General features: G+C 43.5%; 1 long non-coding RNA gene across 1 annotated transcript; it reads right to left on the bottom strand.

Moving 5' to 3' along the window:
- Positions 1-9,462: 9,462 nt before the first annotated feature.
- Positions 9,463-12,165, bottom strand: LOC308619213. Its single transcript, XR_014016142.1, has 2 exons — positions 11,982-12,165; positions 9,463-10,035 (listed from the first exon to the last, which is right to left on the bottom strand). It is a non-coding gene; the product is annotated as an uncharacterized lncRNA (long non-coding RNA).
- Positions 12,166-12,585: the final 420 nt, after the last annotated feature.

Here is a 12,585-nt window from a genome sequence, read left to right on the forward strand (position 1 = left end):
TAAAACTTATTATACCGGGGCTTCCCTGGTGGCACAGTGGTTGAGAAGCTGCCTGCTAATGCAGGGGACACGGGTTCGAGCCCTGGGCTGGGAGGATCCCACATGCTGCGAAGCAACTAGGCCCGTGAGCCACAACTACTGAGCCTGCGCGTCTGGAGCCTGTGCTCCCCAACAAGAGAGGCCGCGATAGTGAGAGGCCCACGCACCGCGATGAAGAGTAGCCCCCGCTTGCCACAACTAGAGAAAGCCCTCGCACAGAAACGAAGACCCAACACAGCAAAAATAAATTAATTAATTAAAAATTTTGTTTAAAAAATTATGATACCATAAAATTGGCTCACTTTTGAGGTACACTTTTATAAATTATAGCACATGTATGGGTTCATGTAACCATCAGCACAGTCAGGATACAGAACAGTTTCATTACACCCAAAAAAACTCCCCATTGCTCTCACTTTATAGTCACACACTCTCCTGGCCTCAAACCCCTAGCAACCACTGACCTACTCCCCATCACTATACGGACGACCCTTGAACAACATGGGTTTGAATTGCGCAGGTCCACTTATATAGGATTTTTTTTTTCAATGGTAAATTCTACAGTACTACACGATCCAAGGTTGGTTGAATCTGCCAATGCAAAACCGTGGATGAGGAAGGCTAACTCTAAAGTCATATTCTGATTTTTGACTTGTGGGGGGTTGGCACTCCTAATTCCCATATTATTCAAGGGTCAACTGTAGTTCTGATTCCTTGAGAAAATCATGCTCTATGTAGTCTTGAGGTTAGCTTCTTTCATTCAGCATAGTGCCTTTGAGATTATCCAAGTTGTTATGTGCATCAAAAATTTGTTCTTTATACTGCTGAGTAGAATTCCATCACATGAATGCAGCAGTCTGTTTATTCACTTGCCCACTGAAGCCCACATTTAGGCTGTTTCTAGTTTAGGGTGATTATGAATAGAGCTACTCTAAGCATTTGTGTAGAGTTTTTATATCAACACGAATCTTCATCCCTCTTGGGCAAATACCTAGGAGTGTGCTTGCAGAGTCTTATGATAAGTATATGTTTACCTTTATATGAAACTGTCAAGCCATTTTCTAGTGTTGCTGTAAAATTTTGCATTCTCACCAGCAATGGATGACAGTTCCTGTTGCTCTACATTCTCACCAGCATTTGGTATTCTTAATATTTTAATTTTAGCCATTCTCATAGGTGTGTAGTAAGAATATATCACTTAAATTGTTAAAAAATGGAAAAGAATTGAACAACATTGGCAAGTATAAAACAAATAGGTTATCTCCTAAGCTGAGGGTGGGAAGAAATACAAATAACTGTTTTGGAAAATTCCATTCATCCATTAAATATTTCTTGAGCACCCAATATATGTGTCTGCTGGTCTCCTCACATGCATGTTTCAAAGCCTTAGGAATGTTCATGTACTTTATGATTTTACTTTTCATTTTGTCATCCCTATTTTCTATTTACTTATAATACTCACAGTTTCTGTCACACAACACAAATGTAGTTTTAAAAAAGTAGAGTTAAAAAAGATAACATATTTAAATTAATTATTATTTATATTAATAATATGGTATTTGGGAAAACATTGTCCTCTACAGTTACACAAGATAAAAGGAAGTCCAGATAGAGTGTACTCAGCTATAGAACTTTACCTGTTTGTTCCACCCTGAATCTATCTATGTCTTGTCATCTATCAAAAGCACCGTAACAGGTAGAAGAGTTAGTTTATTCCCTACAAATGCCTTGCGAATGCTTGGCAATGAGAAATTAGAGAAGATATAAGGGCCAATTGATTTTCTGGCCGCCAACTGTCCACTTTGCGGATTATTTATGGAAGCCAGAAAATAGAAAAAAGGCAAAGACGTGTGCCTGGGCTGGAAGGCAGCAAGGGGCTGCCCAGGAATTCAATTACAGTAATCCCTGCTGGCTCAGGACTTCCTTGCATCTTTGCCATGTCCTCCTCACCAAACCTGGGCCACTTTGGCCAAGAGACTGAGTGTAATGCATTAGCCTCCCAAAGACCTCTTTCTCCTGATTTTGTATAGACTGTCAACATCTTCAGTAGTACAGAGAGAGATGTGAGAAAGTCCATTTTGAAAATAAAAATTCATATTACAAAAAGGCTGACCGGGCTTCCCTAGTGGAACAGTCCGCCTGCCGATGCAGGGGACACGGGTTCGTGCCCCGGTCCGGGAAGATCCCACATGCCGCAGAGCGGCTGGGCCCATGAGCCATGGTCGCTGAGCCTGTGCGTCCAGAGCCTGCGCGTCCAGAGCCTGTGCTCCGCAACAGGAGAGGCCACAAGAGTGAGAGGCCCGCGTACCGCAAAAAAAAAAAAAAAAAAAAAAAAAGGCTGACCAACATGGCCCCAGACTGAAGGAAAAAAATCAAAAAAAGAAATTATTCTCAGAAAAGACCTGCATGTCTCCCCAGGGTAGTCTCGTGTTGGTTCCTGACCCCAATTCTCCTAAACCAGGTGAAATTTAACTAATCGGTTAGAAATGCTTTTCATAATTCCTTTGTGTGGGGTCCTAATCATAGAGGCCTAGAATTTTAAGTTGGTCGAATATGTGATTTTATATTTTAGTTCAGATTTCATAGATGGGACACAGAGGCTTCGAGAAGGGGGCTGACAGCAATGTCAGAGCAGAACCACGACCAGAAGGAACAGTTGTCAGATGTCCGGCCTATAACATGGGTCAAACTTATTTACTTTCCATCACTGTCCTGCCTCTTCAAGGAGAGCTATTCAAACGCATTGCTTTTGGAGATTCTTGCCATCACCTATGACAAATGGTGTTTATAATGACATTTCCTTGCAGAAATGCCCCTCAAGAAAGCAGAAGGAGCAGGAAGAGGAAAATCTTCCAAATGCACGTGAAAAAACTACTGCAAAGTAGTTGAGAAAAACATTTTTTCACTAAAGTAGGTTTTAAGCACAAATAGCTCATTCTTAATGAGATCCAGCTGATCCTAAACATCTTACAATTTCACTACATCATTTTCTAGTATTCCTGTCACATGGATCAAGATGCATAATACAGATACAAATTAAGTTCAATTCCTCAGTCAATTTTTAAAGGAGTGAAATTCAGCCACAATACTTCAGCTATCACTATTTATCCAAGAACTACTGGTATGGACTTGGCCTTCCATATACTTTCTATGAGTAAGGATAGAAAGGACCCAAGAAAATGAAAGAGATTTCTGGAAGCAAAGGTAAATAATGGATTTTCCATTTCCAGGGAGTTCATTCCTTAGGTATATAAGAATACATTTAAGTTATGACTACTCAAAATCCTATCTGGTTTTTATGTTATTATCCATATTTAAGGTCCGGAGCATCTAAAAATAATATGTCTAACTGATGTGATCTGTCCTAGCAGAGTGATTGCCAGTGCTGGTTAAATCCTCCTGGTTCAGCTGCCTCTCCTTAAGTATCTGAATGGATACTTTTATTTCAAGACTTTATAATAATCATAACTAATAATTATTAAGCCCTAACTAGATGTCAGGTGCTCTTTTAAGCAAATAACATGTACTAATTCATTTAATTCTCAAACAAACCTCTGAGGTGAGTACTACTGTTATCCCCATTTTAAAGCTTAAGAAACAGGCAAGTGAGGCTAAGATACAGGTGGTCAAAAGTCACACGGCATATAAAAGCTGGGAAATGAACCCACGCTTGTGAAGAAACAAAACCTATTTACGAACAAATTATGTAGAGTTTATTCAAGAGTTAATTTAAGTGCACATGGGAATAGATAAGGATATGCAGTAAATTACTAAGAATTAACGTGGATAACCATGGTCTGGGTTTATTGTTAACTCCACCTCACTACAAAAGCTATGAGCAAAAATTGATTAGAAGCAGATCTTTATCCTGGACCACACCCCTGTCTTGCTGCCTGGTGCTGAGTGTCCCTTCTGCTTCCAGTAGCTCCACGTCTCACACTCAGCCATGCTGCCCTTGTTTGGATCATTCGGTGCCTTTTTTCATAACAAGTAAATATACTGCAAAGAGTTTTAACTCCTTTCTACTACTGCACCATTTCAGTCCTTAAAGCAGAGAGCTTTCTTGCCTTAACTATAAAAATTTCTTGTCCATGACACAAATGAACATATCTACGAAACAGAGACTCACAGAGAACAGACTTGTGGTTGCCAAAGGGGAGTGGAGGTAGGGGAGGGAAGTATTGAGAGTTTAGGATTAGCAGGTACAAACTAGTATATACAGAATGGATAAACAACAAGGTCCTACTGTATAGCACAGGGAACTATATTCTATATCCTGTGATAGGGACTTCCCCGGTGGCACAGTGGTTAAGAATCTGCCTGCCAATGCAGGGAACATGGGTTCGAGCCCTGGTCCAGGAAGATCCCACATGCCGCGGGGCAACTAAGCCCGTGCACCACAACTTCTGAGCCTGTGCTCTAGAGCTCGCGTGCCTAGAGCCTGTGCTCCGCAACAAGCCACTGCAATGAGAAGCCCATGCACCGCAATAAAGAGTAGCCCCTGCTCACCACAACTAGAGAAAGCCCGCACACAGCAACAAAGACTCAATGCAGCCAAAAATTTAAAAAAACTAAATAAAATAAAATTTATTTAAAAAAATCCTGTGATAAACCATAATGGAAAAGAATAGATATATGTATAACTGAGTCACTGCTGTACAGCAGAAATTAACACATTATAAGTCAACTACACTTAAATAAAATTTTAAAAATTAAAGATTTCCTGTGAATTTCTATTTCTCTAGCTATTTGTTGCTATCTTCACCAGCACTGAATGTGTAATTCCTTCCACTGGCATGCCCTCTGCAAATGCCTTCTGAGAAGCTGTGGATATCCCCTGAATTGTATAGGTCTCCCTGGCTTTGATAGCACTTAGATGGGCATCTACAGGGCTGCCCATAGATCAGAGTTTTTTAAACCCGAATGTTCATATGAATCACCTGCAGATCACATTAAAATGCAGACTCTGACTCAGTATTCTGGGGTAAGGCCTGAGATTCTGCATTTCTAACAGGTGATTTCTTCCAGGTGACATTTATGCTGCTTCAAAGACCACACTACAAGCAAGGACCTCACAGACTTTTCTCTTCTTTATCAGTTTCTTTTATCCCACTATTAATGCCCCAGTATCCTTCTTCCATCTCCTGCTTTAGCCGCAACAGCTGGGTTATAGTATTTTCACATGCAACAAATGTTGTCTCATCAGAGTTTTTTTTCCTGTTTCTATGGTCACCAACATATGTTTCTCTGTTCCCCTAAGAATATAATTGACCAAATAATCTAGAAATTTTCTCAAGGTAGTAATTCAGGGCAACTGAAAGAGTGAGGGAAAACATCACCAGTATTACCCTTAGAAATATTTAATTCATAAATGGATAGGCTTTGAAGTTACCCTCTTCTTAGCTCATATTTATTCTCTTCTAGCAGCTGAAAATCTAACTTAGGAGGAAATGGAAAATAGATGAGGAGGGCTTTGCCCAAGAGAGCTTTCATCAGTAAAGTACCAGAGTAATTACTGCACCTGACAAATTTCTACTCCTTGTTTTAACCCAGTTTTAATAAAAGAAAGATTCAACAGTGGTTTATATTACCTGGCATTGCCTTTAATTTCATCAAGCTCCAATATGAAGACTTGCCACGTTTACACTAAACTGCTTTTTCTCCTGAAGTTCATTTGTGAAGGCAGCTGCTGGGGCTTTAATCATCTTTTCTTCAATCTTTCATTTCTAACACTGTGAGTGATAATGGCTCTCCCAGGCGCCCCCCTGCAAACTAGGCAAATTCTCCTTCACGTCACTCCCAGGTAGTCAGTGGTAGAGAAAGCATCTACTAATTAAGAACTGAAAGGCCATTTCAAATGATCTGGCTATGAAGACTTAGCATTTCACATTCACGGTGGGCCACATCCAAAGGTAAGGTCCTCCGACCTGCTGGACCAGATTATATTTCTCCGAGCTTAGGAACAGTAGGCAAACTCTTGGCATTTCAGAAGTTCCGTTGAAATCTAGGGTAATAAAACGCTGCTCATGTTTGAGAGCACAAAGCCCTTAGAATAACCTTGTCAGTATTCAGCAGATCACAGGAGTTCAAATCTCAATCATGGAGGCCCTACTGTGTCAAGGAGCACTTTGGAAACCCTTCACAATGTTTTACGCCGCCAGGATAATTCTTTTAGCATTGATACTACTTAAAAAGTTCCTTTCATGGGCTTCCCTGGTGGCGCAGTGGTTGAGAGTCCACCTGCCGATGCAGGGGACACGGGTTCGTGCCCCGGTCCGGGAGGATCCCATGTGCCGCGGAGCGGCTGGGCCCGTGAGCCATGGCCGCTGAGCCTGCGCGTCCGGAGACTGTGCTCCGCGGCGGGAGAAGCCGCGGCAGTGAGAGGCCCGCGTACCGCAAAAAAAAAAAAAAGTTTGTTTCCTATGACTTTCTCTAAAAACCTGTAGGCAGCAAGCTTTCGCATGATTTGAAGAGTGCTTAAAATTCTGTCTAGAAAAGTTCCGGTTCAAGATGGCAACATAAGAAGATCCTGAACTCACCTACTCCCACAGACACACTGTGTCTACAGCTACATACGGAAAATTTTTCTCTTAAGAAAACCTAGGGCTTTCCTGGTGGCGCAGTTGAGAGTCCGCGTGCCGATGCAGGGGACGTGGGTTTGTGCCCCGGCCTGGGAGGATCCCACATGCGGCAGAGCGGCTGGGCCCGTGAGCCATGGCTGCTGAGCCTGCGCGTCCGGAGCCTGTGCTCCGCAGTGGGAGAGGCCACAATAGTGAGAGGCCCGTGTACCGCAAAAAAAAAAAAAAAAAAAAAAAAAAAAAAAAGAAAGAAAACCTAAAGTCCAAGTCCGGCTGAATGACCACTACACATCTGGTAAACAAGAAGGAAACCACATGGAAACGGGCATACAATCTCGATATAAACGCCACCCCCAGCTCACCCCAGTGAGCCACAACCAGGAGAAAACTCAAAACCCAGAGCTTCTCCCCAAGAAGGAAAGAGTTTGAACCCCACATTGGACACCTTACCTTTTAGGACCTGCACCTGAGAGACGAGCCCCCAAAAGCCCTAACTTTGAAAACCAACAGGGCTCACATCTTGAGACGCAGAGCTGTAGCTATCTGAGAGCCAGCTCTTAAAGCGGCCCGTGCTCAGATGTACCCGCCCCCGGGCCCAGCTCAGAGGCAGCCAATCAAGCCCTGATTTAACGTGAAGGAGGTTCACCTGCTTATATTAGTGTTGACCTGATTATATTAGTGTTGACCTGAGGGGCAGGCATCTAATTTAACGCACACCTCTAGAAGCCTGCTGGAACATTCTCCAGGGATGGAGACTGGTGGGGCCATCTTCGCACTCTCCCTTTGCTGTGCTCCAGAGCACCAGTATCTCCCAGAAGGAGCTCTTTCCATGTGCCTGGTGCCCAGATCTCTGTGGCTGCCACCTGGGGCGGGGGATACCTCTTGACCACCTGGCTCTGGAGGCAAGTGGAGCTTGCATTCCTGGTCCCCTGGGACTGTAAAAATCAGTGTCACCCAGAAAGGAGCTCATACCCCAATTTTTGCAGCTGATGCCAGAGTACACATCTCCATCACCTGGCTCTGGCAGGCAGTGGTGCTTACACTTGTGGGTCTCACACAACCAAAGGAGAAAGAATTCTTAAGCAGCTACCACCCCCGGGGCACAGCAAGAGGCAACAGACCCAGAAGCCTATCTTTCTGTGAAGAAGACCTATTAGCTTATCATCATGGCTGTGGCCTGAGGGGCAAGCTTCTAATTAAACACACATCTAGGGGTTGACTGTAATCCTTTTCAGAGGCCTTGGAGGGCAGGCAGTGTCTTCATGCTCTCCCTCTGCTGCCCTCCAGAGAGCCGGTGTCTCCTGGAAGGAAGCTTTACACTTGGCTACTGCCTTGGTTTTTGTATCTGGCGCCCCAGTTTTTGCAGTTGCTGCCTAGGGGATGCCCCTTGATTGCCTGGCTCTGGTGGACAGGGGGACTTGCATTTGTGGATCCTACAAGATTGTAGCAAATCAGAGAGATGGTTCTTGGCAGGCTGCCAGCCCAGGGACTGAGCCGGAGGCAGACTGATGCACATACCCCAGTCATCTGTGAAGGAGGCTTCTTGGCTTATCCTGGAGCTCCAGCCTGAGGGGCAGGCTTCAGGTTCAGCACACATGTAGTGGATTACGGAGCTGCTCTCCGTAATTACAGAACGAGGAATGCAGGCTGTGGATGCCATCTTGGCACTCTCCCTCTGCCTCGTTCCAGTTCACCAGTATCTCCCAGAAAGAGCTTATATACTTGTTTGGAGCCCTGATTTTTGTGACTGCCAGGTCACCTGGCCAGCAGAGCTTACACTTATGGTCCTACAAAAAATGTATATGTGTACATTTTCATACTTTAAAAAGCCACTGCCTGAGGGTCTGGCTTCTAAACAGCCTGAATCTAGGGGCTGAGATCCTCCCATTAGGGATGCTGACAGGTCTTGGCACATTCTCAATTACTGGGAGTTATTAAAAATATAATGGGCTGCTTGCATAAGCACAAAGGTTTGAGAGACAAAAAAGCATTGGGGCAGGGTTGAACAACAAGCTTCATCTCCTACACAAGGCCACTCCTTCAAGGCTGAGAGAGGCGATTGTTTCATCTACTGTACAGAAACCAAAACAGAGTGTCAAGAAAATGAAGAAACAGAGGTATATGTTCCAAATGAAAGAACAAGATAAAACCTCAGGAAAAAAAAAAAAAAGCCTTAATGAAATGGAGGTAATAGGAGAAGAACAACAGGATAAGCATGTCCAAATAAGGGGTGAAAGTGACAGTGGCCAGCTGATAAGAACCATCCTTCCTGACAATTTCCTCTTTATCCCCATCTGGAATGTGGGTAGTCAATGTCCTGGGAGAGAACTGGACCTGGGACAGGATTATAAGGGAGGATCCTGGGACAATGAAAAACCCCGATCAAACTTCTACTTCTTTGAGACCAGCTTGAGGTATCATCTGGTCTGCTTTCCTGGGGGCTCTCTGGCTTCCACAAAGGAGAGCCAGGTGTGCCATAAGACGGAGTGGAGGGGAGTTTTATAATGATAAAGGAGTCACTCCAACAAGAGTATATAACATATGTAAATATATATGCACCCAACACAGAAGCACTTAAATATATAAAGCAAACATTAACAGACCTAAAGAGAGAAACAGACAGCAATACCATAGTAGGGAATTTTAAAACCCCACTTACATCAATGGATAGATCATTCACACAGAAAATCGATAAGGGAACATCAGCCTTAAATGACACATTAGACCAAATGAACTTAACAGGTATATATAGAAAATTCCATACAAAAGCAACAAAATACACACTCTTCTCAAGTACACATGAAACATTTTCCAGGACAGATAATATGTTAGGCCAAAAAACAAGTCTTTTTTAATTTATTTATTTTATTTTATTTTATTTATTTATTTTTGGCTGTGTTGGGTCTTCGTTTCTGTGCGAGGGCTTTCTCTAGTTGCAGCGAGCAGGGCCCACTCTTCATCGCGGTGCACGGGCCTCTCACTGTTGCGGCCCCTCTTGTTGCAGAGCACAGGCTCCAGACACGCAGGCTCAGTAGTTGTGGCTCATGGGCCTAGTTGCTCCGCGGCATGTGGGATCTTCCCAGACCAGGGCTCGAACCCGTGTCCCCTGCATTGGCAGGCAGATTCTCAACCACTGTGCCACCAGGGAAGCCCCCCAAAAACAAGTCTTAATAAATTTAAGAGGACTGGAATCATATCAAGTACCTTTTTTCCAGGTACAATGGTATGAAACCAAAATTAATTACATGAAGAAAGCTGGAAAATTCAAAACTATGTGGCGATTAAACAACATGCTACTAAAACACCAATGGGTCGGGGCTCCGGCTCCACCTCCCGCTTCAGCTCCAGCTCCTGCTCAGCCCAAAGAGCCTCCACCGGCCTCTGCTTTAGGAAAATCAGCCCCTCCTTATGCTTCAGCCTGCAAGGGACCAGAAGACCATAAAGGTTTAGGAATAAAAATGAAACCCAACACCCACAGGAATAAAAATCTCAATGTCCATCCAGTCATAAAACCCAGGGGAGGTGCTGGGGAAACTGCCCAAAGGAGACAGCATTACAGACAGAAAAGAGAAGGACAAGTGAAAAATCCACCTATTGGGAAACCCTTGTAAAAATAGGCTGTTTTTAGAGTTGCGGAAACTAGCCTAGCACTCTGCTCAGTGAGAGAGGAGGCCACCAGCTGAGATGTCGGGCAAGTGCTACCAGACTCCATCAGTCCACAGGTCTCTCCCCCAACACCCGCAGCAGGCAAGGTGCTTCTCCTCCCTCCTCCTTGGCCTGACTGAACCCCGTTTCTCAACGGTCATTTTGGGGGGTTGATTACAAAGCACACGTCATGGATTCTAGATTTTTTTTTTTTTTTTGCGGTACATGGGCCTCTCACTGCTGTGGCCTCTCCCGTTGCGGAGCACAGGCTCCAGACGCTCAGGCTCAGCAGCCATGGCTCACGGGCCCAGCCGCTCCGCAGCATGTGGGATCTTCCCGGACCGGGGCACGAACCCGTGTCCCCTGCATCGGCAGGCAGACTCTCAACCACTGTGCCACCAGGGAAGCCCCGGATTCTAGGTTTTTAAACGTTAAAAACTTTCCCCTAAGAGAGAACAACAGACCTTAAAGATGATCTCTTTTCACTCTTTTGATTTAATCATGTATACCTTTTGACATTTCTCAAGAAAGAGCCTACAGACCAGATATTGTGTCAGGCCTATCTTTCCACGTAGCGTCTAATTGGATTCAATCAGCAGCCGAGTTTGTCATCCTAACAACATCCTGTGGAGTTAGAAGCTCACAATTACAAAGTGCTTCCACATCAATGATATCGTTTGCTTCTCACAGTAAACCTTAAGGAAGGAAAGGGAGGTAATGTTACCCCCACTTTACAGATCAGTAAATTGAGACATCCTGCCACTTTGTCTGGCTTATTGGATTAGACAGCAGCTTCCATGGAAGGCACAGAGGGACTGACTCTGAGGGGGGCGCATATTAAAGTTTCAGATCATGGCAGCAACATGTCTCTGCAAAACAGGATCCTGAAAAGGGGGTTTTCAGGTAAGGATGTGGTAATGAAATACTAGAGCGGGAAGACAAACACTACTTAGGTCATGCTGTTGCCTATGGAGAGCTCTGGGTGAATGGCTTCCTTCCCTAACTCTCTGCTTTCTCAGTCCTATCCATTCTTCAAAGCCAAACCCAAATCCCACAGATCCAGGAGCCGTTCTTGAGTATCTAGCACAGAGAAACCATAATAACGACACAGTAAGATTTCCATGTGCCTTAGCTCCTTACATCATGATAAGCTTTCGAGGTAGGCTTCGTAGTCCGTTTTACAAATGAGGAAAGTGAAGCTCAGAGGGGTTCAGTAACTTTTCAAGCTGACACAGCTAATAAGCAGCAAAGTCTGGATTTCAAACTGCATCACATCACAGCGGCCTCACCTTCCTGTACATGTATCACATCTTGTATATTGCCTGCCCACGTGTCCCTTAGTTCATCAGCCTTTTGTTGTAAGTTCTTTGAGGGCAGAGAGCAAGCCTTATACTTCTTTGTAACCACCCCCGCCCCGTACTTAGCAGAGCCCCATGTACACAGTAGGTTCTCAATAAGCATCATATGTTAAATATCGATTTGGTAGGAACAGTAGTTACGGGATTTTTTTGGTACTCTGAATGTCAGGGTCTCTGCTGTATATAATTAAAACAAGAGTGAACATGGGGAAAAAAGAACAAAACAACCAATGGGTCAAAGAAGAAATCAAGAGAGAAATTTAAAAATACCTTGAGACAAACAAAAATGGAAATATACCAAAATTTGGGGGATGCAGCAAAAGCAGTTCTAAGAGAGAAGTTCACAACAATAAATACCTACCTCAAGAAACAAGAAGTCTCAAACAACCGAACTTTACACTTCAAGGAAGTAGAAAAAGAAGAACAAATGAAGCTCAAAGTTAGTAGAAGTAAGGAAATCACAAAGATTACAGCAGAAACAGAGACCAAAAAGACAATACAGAAGTTCAGTGAAACTTAGAGCTGGTTCTTTGAAAAGATAAACAAAATTGACAAGTCTTTAGCTAGAGTTACCAAGAAAAAAAGGGAGGACTCAAATAAATAAAACAGAAGTAAAAGAGGAAATATCACAAATGGTACAACATAAATGCAAAGGATCATAAGAGACTACTATGAAAAATTATACACCAAGAAATTGGACAACCTAGAAGAAATAAAAATTCCCAGAAATATACAACTATGAAGAGAGAATCATGATTAAGTAGAAAATAGGAACAGACCAATTACTAGTAAGAAGACTGAATCAGTAATCTAAAAGGAGGTCAACATCATGAGTCATCAGGGAAACGCAAATCAAAACCACAATGTGATATCACTTCACACCTGTTAGGATGGCTATTATCAACAAGCCAAGAAATAACAAGTATTGGTGAGGATGTGGAGAAAAGGGAACCCTTGTGCACTGT

Source organism: Mesoplodon bidens (genome assembly GCF_964165515.1).
Source record: "Mesoplodon bidens genome assembly, chromosome: 6".
NCBI classification, from domain to species: Eukaryota; Metazoa; Chordata; class Mammalia; order Artiodactyla; family Ziphiidae; genus Mesoplodon; species Mesoplodon bidens.